Source organism: Hordeum vulgare, chromosome 3H (genome assembly GCF_904849725.1).
Source record: "Hordeum vulgare subsp. vulgare chromosome 3H, MorexV3_pseudomolecules_assembly, whole genome shotgun sequence".
Classification (NCBI taxonomy): Eukaryota; Viridiplantae; Streptophyta; class Magnoliopsida; order Poales; family Poaceae; genus Hordeum; species Hordeum vulgare.
Window position 1 is genome coordinate 36,027,553 of NC_058520.1, and position 19,677 is coordinate 36,047,229.

General features: G+C 44.4%; 1 long non-coding RNA gene and 1 other non-coding gene across 2 annotated transcripts; both read left to right on the forward strand.

The window, feature by feature from the left end:
- Nucleotides 1–2,559: 2,559 nt before the first annotated feature.
- Nucleotides 2,560–3,436, forward strand: LOC123439445. The gene is made up of 2 exons (XR_006630097.1): nucleotides 2,560–2,931; nucleotides 3,061–3,436. It is a non-coding gene; the product is annotated as an uncharacterized LOC123439445 (long non-coding RNA).
- Nucleotides 3,437–4,111: 675 nt separating this feature from the next.
- LOC123445880 lies at nucleotides 4,112–4,272 on the forward strand. The gene has a single exon (XR_006631239.1). It is a non-coding gene; the product is annotated as a U1 spliceosomal RNA (small nuclear RNA).
- The last annotated feature ends 15,405 nt before the right edge of the window (nucleotides 4,273–19,677 follow it).

A 19,677-nucleotide genomic window follows, 5' to 3' on the forward strand; every position in this document is an offset into this window, starting at 1 on the left:
ATTGTAAGGCTTAAAACCAAATATTTTGTAAGATTTAGAAAATTATTGTGTACGCAACAAAACTGAGTATGAATTGATTCATACATGCAAAAATTATCAAATATAATGTCCAAGAAATAGGATATTGGACATTTATACTACATGTAGTAGTACGACTATAGGCAAACAATATTTTGGGAATAATCGGGATATTACATGAGATCTCCCATATTACTGGAAAAAAAATTGAATTATGCAAACATATCATAGGTGCAAACGAATTGATCATTCTTTTATTGCACTATATTTTTGGTTCTCCTTCTCATGAAGATTCGAGAACATCATTTACCAGAATAGATTTTGGTCGTATGTTTGCAAATTTTCAAATATCCCCATAAACTTATTTGCCTTTTAATAAATTCATGGTGTGGTTTGACCATATGTTTGAGGGTTTGGTAATCATATGTACGATATTTATGTAACCACACATTTGACAAACTTGAGAGTTGTCTTTGTGATCATTTGAAAATGATCAATTCTCAATTAAAAGGTAATTCTGACATCGATTGTCTTTAGCCTTCACTTTACTTTAAATTCCTCATGGTTCTCTTTTGTGAAATGTGACTTGCTAATCAATACTTGCAAATATTTGAAATAATGGTATAGCACCCGTTGGGTGAATATGATGAGTTTAAGAAATAACATGTTTCTTTACCATGAAAATGGTAATACTATCATAAGGAGATGTAAAGTGTATCAAGGGCTTTTCAACCTGATCTGCATATGAAAATGTCAGATCATGAGATCTCAACTTCAAGTTTATTTTATAATTACCAAAATTGTAAGTTGCGATAGACTTGAGGTCTTGAAAAATTATTGGGTGATCATTCCAAAATGTGCTCGGGGCAGCATGTTTCTCATAAGGAAAATATTCAAGGTGAATAAATATTCATCCATTATGTACTTAGTTTGAGAACTAAGTGAAGTTGGTGAGAGATGAAATACATATGATCATACTTAGCTATTAAGAGAATAGCCATGACACATATTCCGAAGGTGAGGTTATAGTAGCAATAATACCTCGGGTGGATACAATGACTGATGTCGTAAATCATCTTACAATAAATAATCTCACCTAACATGTACTTACTGTATTTGGAAATGTGAGCCATGCGTTACTTGAAAATGCTAATGCATTTATTTAATTTACTTCTAGGAGTAAGTGGCATCTATAAATAAATGATTTGTTTGAGAACAATCATGGTCAAGGTGATCCTTGGTGAACTTGGGTGTATCCTTCAATATAACACATGTGATTAAATTATTGCTAATGTTTTGGACTTCATTCTTGAGGAAGTGTGTGACTTTAGAGTCATTGCCAAAACGTATAGACTTGCATGCTTAACATTGGTTAGTCACTATGAAATTATAACCACGATGTCATGTGGACCTTGCGAAAGTGTTGACACACTTAATCATTGTCATAAATTATGTGGTCCATCATGATGGATGGACGACACTATAATTAGAAATATTGTCGTAGGCTTCATTGCCATGTATTTTACCAATGTAATAGAAGGTAATCACAAGTAAATGCAAATATTTATGTAGTTCCCTATGACATATTCAAGCAAAAAGAGGCTTGAATAATTGGTATTGGTAGATAATACCATTCAACATGCAATAATCATGCATGAATTTACTATGATAGTAAATCATTTTAGTGAACAACAACAATTGCTTCAGAGGAGCAAATTTTAGTACGGCTGATGCCATATAACAATTGCTTCAGAAGACCTCAATTTATATAGGATAACATTTTGAAGATAATCACCAATATGGTGTAGATCTCACGGTAATAGTAAACATAATCTAACTTTTGTCAGTAGATGTTCACAATTATATTACCTTGTGTTATGCTATATTTAAAAAAAATCACTTTGAAGGTAGTCATATGTCAGGATGACATGATGTAGGCCTCATGGTAGTGATGAATAATTTGTGAATTATGCAGTAGATGTCATCAATACCTTGTGATTCATAAATAAAAAAAATTAGGCTATATACGCATTAATATTTGGAAGAGAACATTGAAGATAATCATCTTGTCAAAATGACAAAATGTAGATCTTACAGTGCTGATGGATAATCTGCAAAATATGCAGTAGGTACCATCAAATACCTTGTGATTCACAAATATTTGAGGTAGTCGCAATAAATACGACACTTCAATTTATGTTGAGATTCGCAAGAAAATTATTTGCACTTGCAAAGCGATGGTTGTTACACTAAATTAAACATGTTATATGGATTGCTTGAAAAGCAAACAGATTAGACATGTAACAAATGTCAGAAAAAATGTCTAGAATAATTATGTACGTACGCTTTACTGGGAACATGGAGGTGCTCTCAAGTACAACCAAACATATGTGTTCTCATGTACTTTAGGTATTAATATACAAAAAGTAGGAGGGCTGAATACAAAATTCTAGAGACTTTTCTATAGATGACAAGAAGTGGAAGGGTTAAAGTGACAAATAACAAAGGGATAAGGCTCACTATCATTTTCTGTTTGTGGATATGAATCCATTGATTCGTTCGTCGGCTCCTCTTCTGCTACTTTCTAGTTTCTACACACAAGCAACAGCCACCGTGCCGGAGGGCGTTGCCTTGGGCTGGTGGGTGTTGTTCATTGGCCGTCTCCATTGTCGACGGGTGGAGCCCGACACGGAGGGGTTGTGTGCCATGGTGACGGGGTCATGCTCCGCCGGAGGGAGGAGCGCTGCAACGGCCGCGCCTTTGTATTGTGGCTGCAGTTGCGGATATTCCGTGGGAAGCCGCATCGAGAGGAGAAGGTAGAGGACCGAGGCTGTGCGCCGAAGGAGCCGTCTCCATCGCGCGTGTAGGCGCGTCCGTGTCGAGCGCGCAGTTCCGCGTCGATGTAATTTAGAGGTATGACGAATTTAAGAAATACCATATGCGTACCTACGGTTCTTGATTTGGATTTTCAATCAGTTATCGTGGATGCTAATTCCCATTCTTGTTCTTTCTGTTCGTCTTTTCATGTCTCGCTGGTGGAAGGTTGTGAGCATTCCCAATTCCATGAACAGCGTCATGGCGGCTGATGTTTCTTTTATTTCGGTTTCCTTTTACCTGGTGATTAAATCGGTCTCGCTCGAGCCAGAGGACTGGAGCCGCGGGCGCTGCCGATTCACGATCCGGTCAAACAACAAGGCCACATCGTTGCCGCATCGGTAGGGGCGATCGCTTGTCTGCCATTAACCGCTGCCATCTGATTCCGCTCATGAAGTAGCACGCATGGGGGCGAGGTCCTCGGTTGTCTCCTTCAGACGTCGCGTATCGATTGCTCGATTGGAGAGCAGCAAGTGCTGATAACGTGTTAGAATGAAACGAGATTGAATGAAAATGAATGGACAATTCGTCCTGTTTCTATTGATTCTCAAGTATATATACATCTGGAAGAGGTACGAAGAAGAGGTGCCTGTTCGGAGGCATCCCTCCAGAACAGGTGTCTGTTGGCAATATAGAGAGAGAAGACACAACCGTTCGGAGGGTTGGACACATCCCTTGGGTAATTAATCTACTATAATTAATTTCTAACAGATCGATTGGTTGATTGATGGTGAAGCGTCAACGCCTGGTACTTTTACCGTCGTTAAACTCGTGTGGCCGTGCGTCGGCACGCGCGTCGCCGTTACCACCGGCCTGGCGGCATCGTCGCCGTTGGTGTCTCCGTTGCCGTGATCTGCATGCCGCTGTTGCTTCCGGGCCGGCTGCCTCAAGTCAACGCCTCTGTGGTGAGCCCGTGGATCCATCGTATCGTACCCACTCCAGCTCTCGTTGTCCCCTTTTTTTTTTTTCCTGCTTGGATGAAAAACATCTCGAAGTCTTTGCGATATCAAGGCCCGCGACTGCGAAGGTGCCACGGTTCTCAAGGCCCACGTACGTTGCTGCGCCCAGATGGAAATCGAACAAACACGGGCCCAGTTGCGTGCTCCCGTCCCGCAGCGCGCGCGGACGCGGCTCCGGTTTTTAGTCCCACCTTGCCCGGCCGAGGGGCGTGGAGCGGGAGATCTCGCTATAAAAGGAGAGGCGGGTGCGACCGTGTTCCATACTTACCTGGACGGGGTCGACGGGCGATCAAGAAGGCCCGTGGCCTAGGTTAGTGGCCCACATTGCACTTGGTGGGCGCGCTGGCCTATCATCTCCCCAAGTGGGAGAGTGAACGTCGTAATTTGTGTTAGAGGGGGTACGCGTTCGCGCGGCCCCTGCCAGTTCTTGAATATTAAATTTTGGTACCTGGTTTTCCCGATTGGTTTGTTTTTTGGCTTTGCTGCGCATTTCTATTTAGCCCTTTTGGTCGTAAATTCCTTGCTTTTCAGTCCTCGTTCTGATGTTTACTAAATAACCATGCGAATTTGAAGGCAATTGTTTGCGCCTCGAAGGACCACACCCAACACTGCAAGCCACGGATCGGACATTTCAGGCATGCCACTATTGCACAAGATCAGTTGGTTGATACTAGCACTACCTTTTTTCTATCAATGTAATTATCTCGATTTGTCGTCCATATCAAAACATGAACCGAGTCGAACAAGGAGTCTCGAACACAATAGTAAAAGTGGTATGCACTATGATTTCATGATGATGTCAATGCCCCATCAACAGAGAAGGATGTGTCATAGAAGGTGACATTGTAACGAACGTTTGTGTCGTATAATTTGATTAACCAAATAAGAAGTTGGTCAGTCGAGCATTTGCCCTCACCAAAAATACAAACAAACACATAAAAACCATCTGATTGTCCTCGCTTAAACCAAGCTAGGCGTCATCTCCATGTGCCACCTCACGTGCATTCCCCACATAGTATCCGTTGGCCGTTTGTGTCGTGAAAATTGTGGGGCTGTCGGAAATTTACTCAGATTTGAATGTTTTTCATTCTGAGAGAAAATACATTGGGTTGTAATTTATGTTCTGCGGAACATGTTATTTATGTTATTTTGCTACAGAAAGTAGACTATGTATGACAATGAGTTTATAAATGTGTGTTGGACGCATTTTATACCTTCTTGATGTTCAACATCCTTGCCCCAATTGATGTCGTCGTGGTCGCTCCTTATCATATCTGCCGTAAGCAACTTCATGAATTTGAGTATGTCTTTTGACCCATATCATTGCCCCCTAATGTCTAGCTTGAATGACAGAAACATGAAATCAGGGAATGTGATGTTGCCATCAGGGAGAAAACAACGGTGCTTGTGACCACGGTTGCAAGGATTGTTTACCTTACGCAAAGTTCGTTAATGCAGTTGTTCGTTGTTTTGAGTTTACACTTTGGGTGGGGCTCGCAACTTAATACCAGCGAGATGTTCTGGATAGATATCTCAAGGTGGATGATTAGAGAGTAGATGCTGATGGATAAACGGTCTACTTGTCTTGGCGTACTGCTCATTACTTTTGAGCCTCTAACTTTCTTGTAGCATGATTAGCATTGCGGTGCGTTTATAATTCTGTCAATTGCCCGGCTGTAATTTGTTTACCGAGCATAGTTGTTTATCGTCTTTTGAAAGAGACACATTGTAACAGCCCGATGCCGACGTTTCAAAAGATTCCCCTTTATTTCCGTTTTCGTCGTGTGATTATTTTGTTTGTTGTATCATCATTTTGTTTGCATCATGGCATCTCGCATCATCTGTTGCATGTGGTGTTCTGAGTGTGTGTGCTTCAAGTGCTCTCGGAGCCTTTGGTGCAATAGAAACTCCCCTTCTCTCCTCTCTTATTCTATTTTGTGTCTGTTTTAAAGTTCAGTTTTGACCCCAATAAAAAGTTCGTCTTTTTTTAAATCATTTTATTAAAGGTGGAGGCAATCCCTTGTGTTGTCCTTTATTTCTCCTTTTGTTTTATTTCAAAACTAGAGTCTCATTTTATTTATAAAAAGCGTTTTATTTTATTCTTCAAAAAAAGGTTTCATTTTTATTCTTAAAAAAATGCCCAATTTATTTCTTATATTTGGGGTAAGTTTTTAAGGAGTGAAAAAGTATTTTTTTTATTTTGTTAAATTCTTTCTTTGTGTGTGTTTTCTATTTTAAAAAAAATCAAAAAGGAGAGAGGAGGAGCCTGCCCAAGGCCCAAGCGGCCTCCCATGACCTAGCGACAGGGAGGGATCACCCTCGATCCCTCTCTGTCCCCCCCGCACCGTCGTGCTCCCCTAGCGATCCCCCTCGTTCCTCCCTCTTCCCCCGCCTGCAGCATCAACCCCACCTAGCAGTCCCCTTTGGCCTCCTCCTTCCTCGCGAGCCCCTGCCGCAAGGAGATCGGCCGCGCCGCCACAGCTCGCGCCGGCCTCAGCTGCTGTGCCTCCGCCGTCCGCCGCCCTGGAACAGCCTCACCTTGAGCTTGCCATGGCCTCGACCTCGCCTCCCTGCCCCATCCCCGTGGCCGGCCCGAGGCCCTCCGCCGGCGCCGCCCCGTCATGGTCGCCTGCAGCGCCAACCCCACTGGTTGGTCGCCCCGCCGTCTTGCCTGCTGCAAGGAGCCGCGGCCCCATGCCGAGCAAGCCGTCGCCGGCCTCGCTGCATCGCCTGCTGCAGGAGCCGTCGCCGCCTCCCCTGACGAAGATGTGCCCGAGCGTGCCTTCCTGGTTCCCCTCGCTGTCGCCTGCTATGCTACCGCTGCTTGCCATTGTGTTACTGCCTACCGTTGTGCTGCTGCTGTCGCCGTTTTGCTGCTGCTGTTGTTGTCGAGCTGATGCTATTGTAGCTGGTAGCCGACCTGCCGCCGCTATTGTTGATGCTGTTGTGGTGCGCCGCTTTGCTTTGCCACTGCTGCTTGCCTGCTGTCGCCTTGTGTAGCCGCTGCTGCCGAGCTTAGCTGCCGCGTGCTGATGCTGCCGTTGCTTGCTGAAGCTGCAGCCATTTCCTGTTGCTGTTACTGCTAGATGTAGCGGCCTGCTAGTTGCTGTAGCTTGCCTGCCTGCTAGATGTGTTGCTGTTGGCCGCTGCTAGCTAGCTGCTACTGATGCTGCCGCTGCTTGCTGAAGCTGCAACCGCTTGCTGTTGCTGTTGCCCACGGCCGGATGCTGATGTGCCTGCCTGCCGCGTTGCTGTTAGCTTGTTGCTGTTGTGCCATGTTGCTATTGCTAGTTGCTGTAGTTGTTGGTGCTGTTCCTGCTAGCTTGTCTGCCGTAACTTGCTGTTAGTTGTTAGTTCCTAGCTGTTGCTGCTGTTGCTGGTGGCCGTCGCCGAAGACCGCGTGCTTCATCCCCGCCACCGTGGATCCGACAAGTTCGCCTACTCCCACGACGTCCTCGACGACCCCCGGACATCTACGAAACCGTGTTCGACTACCGACGCCAAGAGTACGACTACCGTCGACGAGACCCGAGTACCACGACGACAACTACTTCCATGACGACCTATGTTCACACCGCAACGATCCGAACCCCTTCGATTCGCACGCTCCGAAGGTATACGTTGGAACGTTGCCGTGAACCGAATGCTTATGATGTATGAGATGTACCCGTATGTTTGCGCCTATATATGTTGCCCGTTGCACGTGTTCCTCTTTTGTTGTGCCCCGACACATGGGAACCCGGTAACCGAGATCACCCCATCTTTATTTGGCTTGTCTCGCACGCGCTTCCAATTCGTTGTCACCGATGTCTCGACGAGTTATCGGGATAGGAACGTTGCAGTGGCTTTGTTTCCGTCTTGCCGCCATGGTTCCCTTTCGCTCACCGTGGCGACACCTGCTTCTTTCTCTTCTTGCCCGTGTTGTTGTAACTTGCATGCATGACGCATTCATGGCATGTATCTTGTGTTGCATGTCTCTTGTGCCGTAGCGACTTTCAAAGTCCCGCGTGTTAACCGACTAGGATGACATGTAGGATCATCGCTTCACCCCTTGCCATGTTAACAACAATTTAATATTGCATGTAAATAAGCGAGAGTGAATTAAATAATTAAACGTGGAATTTCGTCGATATGCAACTCGTTGCATATCGAGCTTCACTTAATGTGTAGTGTTTGCGTGAGGTGAATTGCCATGCCATGGCTTGCATCATTGAACTGATCATGCATCATAGTAGGTTGTGCATCATGTTGTGCATCGTGTGGTGAATATCTGTGTTGATGTTTGTTTCCGGTTTGCTCCGTCCCGATAGAATTCCGCAAGCGTGTCGGAATGTGAGAACCCGTTCGACTACGTTTGTTCGCCGACTTCACGGAGTCATTCTTCTTCCAGGTGGGATTATGTCTTCCAAGCGGATGACCATTTCCCCAGTTACTATTACTATCATTGCCATGCTAGTTATTTCGATGCTATCGATTATGTCTCGTGGCCTACCACATGTTAAATATCAGCCTCTCAACAATGCCATGAAACCTTCACCCTGTTCAACCTAGCAAACCACTCATTGGCTATGTTACCGCTTGCTTAACCATGTTGTTAGCGTTGCTAGTTGCAGGTGCAGTTGCTTCCATGTGATAACATGGGTTCCTTGTTATATCACCTCATTAAATGCTATTAAATTTAATGCACCTATATACTTGGTAAAAGGTGGAAGGCTCGGCCTTTCTAGCCTGGTGTTTTGTTCCACCTTTGCCCCCTTAGTTTCGGCTACCAGTGTTATGTTCCATATTTGAGCGCTCCTAACATGATCGGGGTTGTTATGGGGACCCCCTTAATAATTCGTTTTAGATTAAAGCTGGTCTCGCAGGGCCCAACTTAGGTACTACATTTTCCTAATAACTAATGAACTACATAGGGAGTAATTAACCCGAGGAATTTAATCAACCCCCGGGCCAGTGCTCCTCATGAGTGTCGGTCCAAAACAGAGCAGCTTATTAACGCTACCCGGGGCAACTCGGCGTTTGGCGTGGTAACCATTGCTCATCCGTCGTGTCCTAAGAACGAGATACGCGGCTCCTATCGGGATCGTCGACACGTCGGGCGGCCTTGCTGGATTAGTTTTACCTTTGACGAGATATCTTGTGCATCGGGATTCCGGTGATGCTTTGGGTAATCGGAGAGTTGAGATTTTCCACTAAGGAATCCGACGAGATCGCGAGTGTCGTGATCGAGGATTTCTATGCGGCTTGTGGTAATTTGTGATGGACTAGTTGGAGCACCCCTGCATGGTTAAATCTTTTCGGAAAGCCGTGCCCGCGGTTATGTGGCAACGTGGAAACTTTATTTAACGCTGGTTCTAGATAACTTGAAGTTAACTTAAATAAAATATGCCAACTGTGTGCGTATCCGTGACTGTCTCTTTCGTGAGTTCCTTCTCGGATCGAGGACACGGTGGGGTTATGTCTGACGTAGGTAGGTGTTCAGGATCATTCATTTGATCATCATTAGTTCACGTCCGTTATGCGTAGATCATCCCCCTCTTTATTCTTGTACTCGTAAGTTTAGCCACCAAATATATGCTTAGCCGCTGCTGCAACCTCACCACTTAAGCTTACCTCACCTATTAAGCTTTGCTAGTCTTGATACCTTTGGAAATGAGATTGCTGAGTCCCCTGTGGCTCACATATTACTACAACACGAGTTGCAGGTACAGGTAAAGGTTACTTGACGCGAGCGCGTTGATTGTTCATTTGGAGTTGCTTCTTCTTCTTCTTCATCGTCGATCTAGGATGGGTTCCAGGCTGGCAGCCTGGGATAGCAAGGATGGACGCCATTCTTCTTTTCTTGTTTGTTTTCGTCCGTAGTCGGACCCTGCTCTTATTCATGATGATTATGTATTGTACTGATGTGACTCTGATGTAGCTTGTGGCGAGTGTAAGCCAATTCAGTATATATATATATCTCTTCTTTTCAGTACATGTACTTGTAACGATATCCATTCTTGCGACACGACGAGATGCGCTTCTATCCCTGACGAGGCCTTCGTGCCAAATTGAGGATAGGGTCGCATCTTGGTCATGACAAGTTGGTATCAGAATAGTACCGACCTAGGATCCCCCTTGATTGATCGAACTTGGCCGAGTCGAGTCTAGTGAAAAACTGCTTTGAGTCCAGTTATATATCGGAGAGTAGGATTCTTTTTTCTCCTCTTCTATGCTCTGGTGAGGAATCTTGACGTAATATTTTAATTCTACTCCTCTTCTCACTCAAAATTCTTGAGCTCCAAGGGATTCTTGAGCACATCGCTATCATTCAGATTTCTTAGTATCTAAGAACGAAGGATGTTCGTAATTGCTTCAATACTAGTAGTGGCGAGATAACCCCGATGTCCCCAGTACTGGTGCAGATTGTTCGGGAGTACTGCCATACTTTGTATTGTTGTGATCACGAGGGTCTGTTGTAGATGAAGGTCCGAGATTCTGGTTGTGTGTTGACGGATGTGATACAGGTGACGGGTTAGTATAGGAGTTGTGTGATTATTACTCCTTGTATCCGTGTACCAGATTGCATGACCAGATATTTCGGGAATTCTTAGGTGGGAATTCAAGTAGTTACTTATAGGACAATCTTCCAACAAATGCATGATGTTAGGTTGGGGTTCGACATCTAGTGGATTCATTTGTTGACGGTCGACTTACAGCAGTTCTCGTTGTGTCTTAAATAGTCCTTGTAGCTTGCTACGACTCGGGGGCGCTTCGTATGTCGGGTGCACTGCCTTGCACTTGATGGCTACTGTATGGTTTGAGCCTGTGCGATCCTGTCCACGAAAATATCAAACGGAAATACCTCTGATGAGTTTGTTCTGGCTTGTTTCATAAGCCTCGTCCCTTTGTTTTGTTGGTATATGGTAATTCAAGTTGCTTCGATGTCAAGTGGTGATTTCAGTTCTTTCCTATGTGGTGTTCTCATATTTTTATGAGAGTGCTAATTCTTCTGCTCAATCAGATTGTCATGTCAATTCCTTTTCAACCGGAGTCATCGTATCAATTCCATTCAACTGGTGTGCTTCTCTTCAACTGAATTCATTCCTCTCCAATTTTTGCAAGATCAATATCTCTTTTCTTTCCGGAGTTTGTCTCATTTGTCCCAAGTTGTCTTTGTTTTTCCCCGTCCTCCCACCCTTTTCTTCAGTGATTCAATTTTCATCCAAGAGTTTTCTTTTAATTGTGCTTCCGCTATCTTTTATTCCGTGTCCTATCCGGTGATTCGTTGTGAATATTCTCAGGAGATTCGTGTCATATTTGTTCATTCTTGTCATCCTTACCGGTGTATTTAGTTCAAGCTATCCGTGTCATCATATCCTATTCGTCTTTCAATTCTTTCCTATGTTGGGAATTCTTATTAGCCTATGTTGTTATCATTTCTCTCTATTCTATCCGGAGCGTTGAAGTTATCTCAGTAGTTTCCTATTTTCAATTCTTTCAATTATTTCGAGGTGCTAACCTCATCTAGTTTTCCTTTTTACCGGTGCAATATCTTTCTTCTAAGCAATCTTTTCTAACGGTGATTTCTTTGAGTGGACCCATAACCTATAGGTTCTTTCCCAGGATCTGTCCTGGCTCTTTTAGGAGATCTCTAAATCGTTTCAGCTATGACGTAAGTATGATTTCCATCAGTCATATTACTTCTTCAAGATCTATTTGAATTATTTCTCGTATTTGGCTCAACATTTCATTCTTCTTTATTCTGGAGTATCTCAGTTATTCTTGGTGGTGTTCTTCTCATCATTCTCAACTTGCAATTCAAAGGGGTGTTTCTCTTGAATCTTGGTCCATTCTATTGTAGATTCATCATTTCAGCTTGGTGTCGTCATCTTATTTGTTCCAATCATGAGTGATCCCTTTCTTGCTATCCGGTGCATTTCTGAGTTGTTTTTATTTCTCGTTCCTCCGAAGGCCATCATTCCATAAGACTTCTTCGTTCTCAGCTTTTAGCTTTCATCCTCAATTCTTCTCCATTGTTGTCTCTTCGTTTGTCTCTCGATTATCCGGTGTCGTGTTCTAGTTTTCTCTCAGGTGGCTTATGATCTCTTCATTCTCTTGTATCTCCATTAATTCGTGGTGTTCCCATTCAATTGTGAATTCTTACCGGTGCTTCCTTCAATTATGCCTCAAGTGGTGCTTATCTCTCTGTCTCTTCAAAATTCTTTCAAGAGGAATAAGTGGTACGCTAAATTCGTTGCTTGTCATCAATTTAATTTGATGAAGGATAAGCATAACATAATTCTTATTCTTGTTCATAGTAATCTGAATTCTTGGTCCGGAGTGGCTCACGATATCAATTCCTTTTTCTCAAGTGTTCTTATCTTTTCTTTTACGGAGTTCTAAGTTCTATCAAGTATCTCTTTGTGAGGCTCCATCTAAGTCTTTGCAAGGCTTCAATCTTATTATTTCATCCTTCATATCTTGCATCATCCTTTTGATACAGAGGTTCGTCATGGTGGTTCTTCAAGGATGTGATTTTCTCAAGTGTTCTTCAAGATTCCTGTTGCAGTACTCCAAGTATTCTTTCTCTTGCATTTCCAATGCGTTTGTTCTCCTTTATCCTTTGAGGTGGTATTATAGCATTCTTGCTAGTGTAGGAGCCTCGAAGAGTTTTCCTTTCAAGAATGAGATAATTAGACCCATCGATTCTATGATCATGAGATATTTCAACCCATGATTTCTTCATTGAGCTATAATGGTTTGGACTTCACCTAAAGCTTGTCTAAGGATGTTGCTATTATGGTGTTTATCATTGATCCAAGTTCTCAAGGTATACTCTTGGTGTAAGAACTGTTCATATCTTGTTGCTCCCAATCTATCCTTGTTTCTTTTAGTGGTTGGTTGTCACCTCATAAATGTTGAGATGACTTTCATAAGCCCACTACTATCTTGTTCTTCGTTGTTGGTTTTCCAACTACTACGTCAATTCTCTGTCCGGAGGCTCTTCAATTCTATTGTGATGATAGTTGTCATTCTTTTCTTCATTCTCTTCTTCCGCTTGAGATAGTTCATATTCTCTTGTTCCGGAGGCATTGTGATATTGCTCTTTTGGGTCTATCATCTTGTTCTGTCAAGATTGTGGTGTTCCCTTGTTCTATTTAGTTGTTTGTTATGTATATTGTCTAATTCTCTCTTCTTATCGAATTTTTTGTCCCATTTTCCTACCGAAGTGTTGGGTAACGTAGCATAAATTCAAAATTTTCCTACGCATATTCAGATCTTCCTATGGAGAGACCAGCAACGAGAGATGGGTAAGAGCATCTTCATACCTTTGAAGATCGCTAAGCGGAAGCGTTGCTAGAACGCGGTTGATGGAGTCGTACTCGCGGCGATTCAGATCGCGGTGTGATTCCGATCTAGTGCCGAACTACGGCACCTCCGCGTTCAACACACATGCAACCCGGTGACGTCTCCCGCACCTTGATCCAGCAAGGAGGAGGGAGAGGTTGGGGAAGAACTCCAGCAACACGACGACGTGGTGTCGATGGAGAGACGAGTTCTCCCGGTAGGGCTTCGCCAAGCACCGGCAGAGAGGAGGAGCAAGAAGGGCAGGCCTGCGCCGAGAGAGAGGGAAAACCGTGTCTCTCAATGGCCAAAATCCCTCTCTATTTATAGGAGGAGGGGGAGGGCTGCGCCACCCCTAGGGTTCCCTCCCTAGGGGCCGGCGGCCACCATATGGGAGAGGGGGGCGGCGGCTAGGGTGGGAGGGTGTGTGGCGCACCACCTGGTGGGCCTAAGGCCCACCTGCGCCTAGGGTTGCCCCCTCTCCCCACCACTTGCGCATTGGGCTGGGTGTGGGAGGCGCACCAGCCCACCTAGGGGCTGATTCCCTCCCGCACTTAGCCCATCTAGCCTCTCGGGGTCGTTGCCCCCCTTCGGTGGACCCCCGGGGCCACCTCCGGTGGTCCCGGTGGTCCCGGTACGTTACCGGTGATGCCCGAAACACTTCCGGTATCCAAAACCATCCGTCCTATATATCAATCTTTACCTCCAGACCATTCCGGAGCTCCTCGTGACGTCCGGGATCTCATCCGGGACTCCAAACAACTTTCGGTAACCTCGTATAACAATTCCCTATAATCCTAGCATCATCGAACCTTAAGTGTGTAGACCCTACGGGTTCGGGAGACACGTAGACATGACCGAGATGCCTCTCCGGCCAATAACCATCAGCAGTGTCTGGATACCCATGGTGGCTCCCACTTGCTCCACGATGATCTCATCGGATGAACCACGGTGTCAAGGATTCAATCAATCCCGTATACGATTCCCTTTGTCTGTCGGTATAGAACTTGCCCAAGATTCGATCGTCGGTATACCTATACCTTGTTCAATCTCGTTACCGGTAAGTCTCTTTACTCGTTGCGTAGCACGTCATCGTGTGACTAACTCCTTAGTCACATTGAGCTCATGATGATGTTCTACCGAGTGGGCCCAGAGATACCTCTCCGTCACACGGAGTGACAAATCCCGATCTCGATTCGTACCAACCCAACAGACACTTTCAGAGGTACCCGTAGTGCACCTTTATAGTCACCCAGTTACGTTGTGACATTTGATACACCCAAAGAACTCCTACGGTATCCGGGAGTTGCACAATCTCACGGTCGAAGGAAAAGATACTTGACATTAGAAAAGCTTTAGCATACGAACAATACGATCTAGTGCCATGCTTAGGATTGGGTCTTGTCCATCAAATCATTCTCCCAATGATGTGATCCCGTTATCAATGACATCTAATGCCCATGATCAGGAAACCATGATCATCTATTGACTAACGAGCTAGCCAACTAGAGGCTTGCTAGGGACACATTGTGATCTATTTATTCACACATGTATTACTGTTTCCTGTTAATACAATTATAGCATGAACAATAGACGATTATCATGAACAAGGAAATATGATAATAACCATTTTATTATTGCCTCCAGGGCATATTTCCAACAGTCTCCCACTTGCACTAGAGTCAATAATCTAGTTACATTGTGATGTATCGAACACCCATAGCATTATGGTGTTGATCATGTTTTGCTCGTGGAAGAGGTTTAGTCAACGGGTCTGCAATATTCACATCCGTGTGTACTTTACAAATATCTATCACTCCACTCTGGACATGGTCCTGGATGGAGTTGTAGCGGCGTTTGATGTGCTTCGTCTTCCGGTGAAACCTGGGCTCCTTGGCTATGGCAATGGCCCCAGTGTTATCACAGAAGAGTGTCATTGGACCCGACGCGCTTGGAACCACTCCAAGGTCGGTGATGAGCTCCTTCATCCAAATTCCTTCATGAGCTGCTTCTGAAGCAACTATGTACTCCGCTTTACATGTAGATGCTGCCACGACTTCTTGCTTGCTGCAGCACCAGCTCACTGCCCCACCATTCAACACATATACGTGTCCAGTCTGTGACTTAGAGTCATCCGGATCTGTGTCGAAGCTAGCGTCGACGTAACCCTTTACGACGAGCTCTTCGTCACCTCCATAAACGAGAAACATTTCCTTAGTCCTTTTCAGGTACTTAAGGATATTCTTGACCGCTGTCCAGTGTTCCATACCGGGATCACTTTGGTACCTCCCTACCAAACTTATGGCAAGGTTTATATCAGGTCTGGTACATAGCATGGCATACATTAGAGAGCCCATGGCTGAAGCATAGGGGACATAATTCATCTTCTCTCTATCTGCTGCCGTGGTCGGCGACTGAGTCTTACTCAATCTCATAACTTGCAAAACTGGCAAGAACCCTTTCTTTGAGTTTTCCATATTGAACTTCTTCAATATCTTGTCAAGGTATGTACTTTGCAAAAGACCTATGAGGCGTCTTGATCTATCTCTATAGATCTTGATGCCTAATATGTATGCAGCTTCTCCAAGGTCCTTCATTGAAAAACTCTTGTTCAAATAGGCCTTTATGCTCTCCAACATCTCTATATTATTCCCCATCAATAATATGTCATCCACATACAGTATGAGGAAAGCTACAGAGCTCCCACTCACTTTCTTGTACAGACATGCTTCTCCGTAAACCTGTATGAACCCAAACGCTTTAATCACCTCATTAAAGCGAATGTTCCAACTCCGAGATGCTTGCACCAGCCCATAGATGGAGCGCTGGAGCTTGCACACTTTGTTAGCACCCTTAGGGTCGAAAAAACCTTCTGGTTGCATCATATACAACTCTTCCTTAAGGTTCCCGTTAAGGAACGCTGTTTTGACGTCCATTTGCCAAATTTCATAATCATGAAAGGCGACAATTGCTAACATGATTCGGACTGATTTCCGCTTCGCTACGGGAGAGAAAGTCTCTTCGTAGTCAACTCCTTGAATTTGCCGAAAACCCTTTGCGACAAGTCGAGCTTTGAAAACGGTTACATTACCGTTTGCATCAGTCTTCTTCTTGAAGATCCATTTATTTTCTATGGCTCGCCGGTGATCGGGCAAGTCCACCAAAGTCCATACTTTGTTCTCATACATGGATCCTATCTCGGATTTCATAGCCTCAAGCCATTTGTTGGAATCCGGGCCCGCCATTGCTTCTTCATAGTTCGAAGGTTCACCATTGTCTAACAACATGATTTCCATCACACGGTTGCCGTACCACTCTGGTGCGGAGCGTGCCCTTGTGGACCTTCGCGGTTCAGTAGTAACTTGATCCGAAGCTTCATGATCATCATCATTAACTTCCTCTTCAGTCGGTGTAGGCGCCACAGGAACAACTTCCCGCGCTGCGCTACTATCCTGTTCGTGAGGGGGTGTAATTACCTCATCAAGTTCTACCTTCCTCCCACTTACTTCTTTCAAGAGAAACTCTTTCTCTAGAAAGGATCCGTTCTTGGGAACAAAGGTTTTACCTTCGGATCTAAGATAGAAGGTATACCCAATAGTTTCCTTAGGGTATCCTATGAATACACATTTCTACGCTTTGGGTTCGAGCTTTTCTGGTTGAAGTTTCTTCACATAAGCATCGCAGCCCCAAACTTTAAGAAACGACAACTTAGGTTTCTTGCCAAACCATAGTTCATACGGTGTCGTCTCAACGGATTTAGACGGTGCCCTATTTAAAGTGAATGTTGCAGTTTCTAATGCGTATCCCCAAAATCATAGCGGTATGTCGGTAAGAGACATCATAGATCGTACCATATCTAGTGCGATTACGATGTTCAGACACTCCGTTGCGTTGCGGTGTGCCAGGCGGCGTCAGTTGTGAAACGATTCCACACTTAGGTGTGTGCCAAACTCGTGACTCAAATATTCTCCTCCACGATTAGATCGTAGACACTTGATTTTTCTGTCACGTTGATTCTCGACCTCACTCTGAAATTCCTTGAACTTTTCAAATGTCTCAGATTTGTGCTTCATCAAGTAGATATACCCATACCTACTCAAATCATCGGTGAGAGTGAGAACATAACGATAGCCACCGCGAGCTTCAACGTTCATTGGACCACACACATCAGTATGTATTATTTCCAATAAGTCGGTTTCTCTCTCCATTATACCTGAGAATGGAGTCTTAGTCATCTTGCCCATGAGGCACGGTTCGCATGTGTCAAATGATTCAAAATCAAGAGACTCTAATAGTCCATCAGTATGGAGCTTCTTCATGCGCTTTACGCCGATATGACCAAGGCGGCAGTGCCACAAGTATGTGGGACTATCATTATCAACTTTACATCTTTTGGTACTCACACTATGAATATGTGTAACATCACGATCGAGATTCATCAAGAATAAACCATTCACCAGCGGAGCATGACCATAAAACATATCACTCATACAAATAGAACAACCATTATTCTCTGACTTAAATGAGTAGCCGTCTCGCATTAAGCAAGACCCTGATACAATGTTCATGCTTAAAGCTGGTACTAAATAACAATTATTAAGGTTTAAAACTAATCCCGACGGTAGATGTAGAGGTAGCGTGCCGACGACGATCACATCGACCTTTGAACCATTCCCGACACGCATCGTCACCTCATGCTTGGCCAGTCTCCGCTTATTCCGCAGTTCCTGGTTTGAGTTGCAAATGTGAGCAACAGCACCGGTATCAAATACCCAGGAGCTACTACGAGCACTGGTAAGGTACACATCAATAACATGTATATCACATATACCTTTAACGTTGCCGGCCTTCTTGTCCGCTAAGTATTTGGGGCAGTTCCGCTTCCAGTGACCTTTTCCCTTGCAATAGAAGCACTCAGTCTCAGGCTTGGGTCCATTCTTTTTCTTCTTCCCGGCATCTGGCTTACCGGGCGCGGCAATAGCTTTGCCGTCTTTCTTGAAGTTCTTCTTACCCTTGCCCTTCTTGAAACTAGTGGTCTTGTTGACCATCAACACTTGATGCTCTTTCTTGATTTCTACTTCTGCAGACTTGAGCATCGAGTACAACTCCGGAATGGTCTTCTACATCCCTTGCATGTTGTAGTTAAGCACAAAGCCTTTGTAGCTTGGTGGGAGAGACTTGAGGATTCTGTCAATTATAGCATCATCCGGAAGTTCGACTCCAAGTGAAGTCAGACGACCGTGTAACCCAGACATTTTGAGTATGTGCTCACTGACAGAACTGTTCTCCTCCATCTTACAACTAAAGAACTTGTCGGAGACTTCATATCTCTTGACACGGGCATGAGCTTGAAAAACTAACTTCAACTCCTGGAACATCTCATATGCTTCGTGTTGCTCAAAACGCCTTTGGAGCCCCGTTTCTAAACTGTATAACATGCCACACCTAACCAGAGAGTAGTCATCACTCCGCGTTTGCCAGACGTTCAGAATGTCCTGGGCTGCTGCGGGAGCGGGAGGGTCACCTAGCGGCGCATCAAGGACATAAGCCTTTTTAGCTGCTTCAAGGATGAGCTTCAAGTTGCGAACCCAGTCCGCATAGTTGCAACCATCATCTTTCAGCTTGTTTTTCTCTAGGAATGCGTTGAAATTGAGGTTGACGTTGGCCATCTACAATATTTATAAAGACAACTTTTAGACTAAGTTCATGACAATTAAGTTCATTTAATCAAATTAAGTATGAACTCCCACTTAAATCGACATCCCTCTAGTCATCTAAGTGATACATGATCCATGTTGACTAACCCGTGTCCGATCATCACGTGAGACGGACTAGTCACCATGGTGAGCAACTTCATGCTGATCGTATTCAACCATACGACTCATGTTCGACCTTTCGGTCTCTTGTGTTCGAGGTCATGTCTGTACATGCTAAGCTCGTCGAGTCAACCTAGGTGTTTCGCGTGTGTAAATCTGGCTTACACCCGTTGTATGCGAACGTTAGAATCTATCACACCCGATCATCACGTGGTGCTTCGAGACAACGAACCTTCGCAACGGTGCACACTTAGGGGAATACGTTCTCGAAATTTTAAGAGGGGTCATCTTATTATGCTACCGTCGTTCTAAGCAATAAGATGTAAAACATGATAAACATCACAATGCAATCATATAGTGACATGATATGGCCATTATCATCTTTGCCCTTTCGATCTCCATCTTCAGGCATCACATGATCATCATCGTCACCGGCGTGACACCATGATCTCCATCATCATGTCTCCATCATCGTGTCTCCATGAAGTCGTCACACCAACTACTACTATCACTACTACTATAGCTAACCGTTAGCAATGAAGTAAAAGTAGTAAGCACATGGCGTTGCATCTCATACAATAAATTAAGACAACTCCTATGGCTCCTGTCCGTTGTCATACTCATCGACATGCAAGTCGTGAAACCTATTACAATAACATGATCATCTCATACATCATACATGC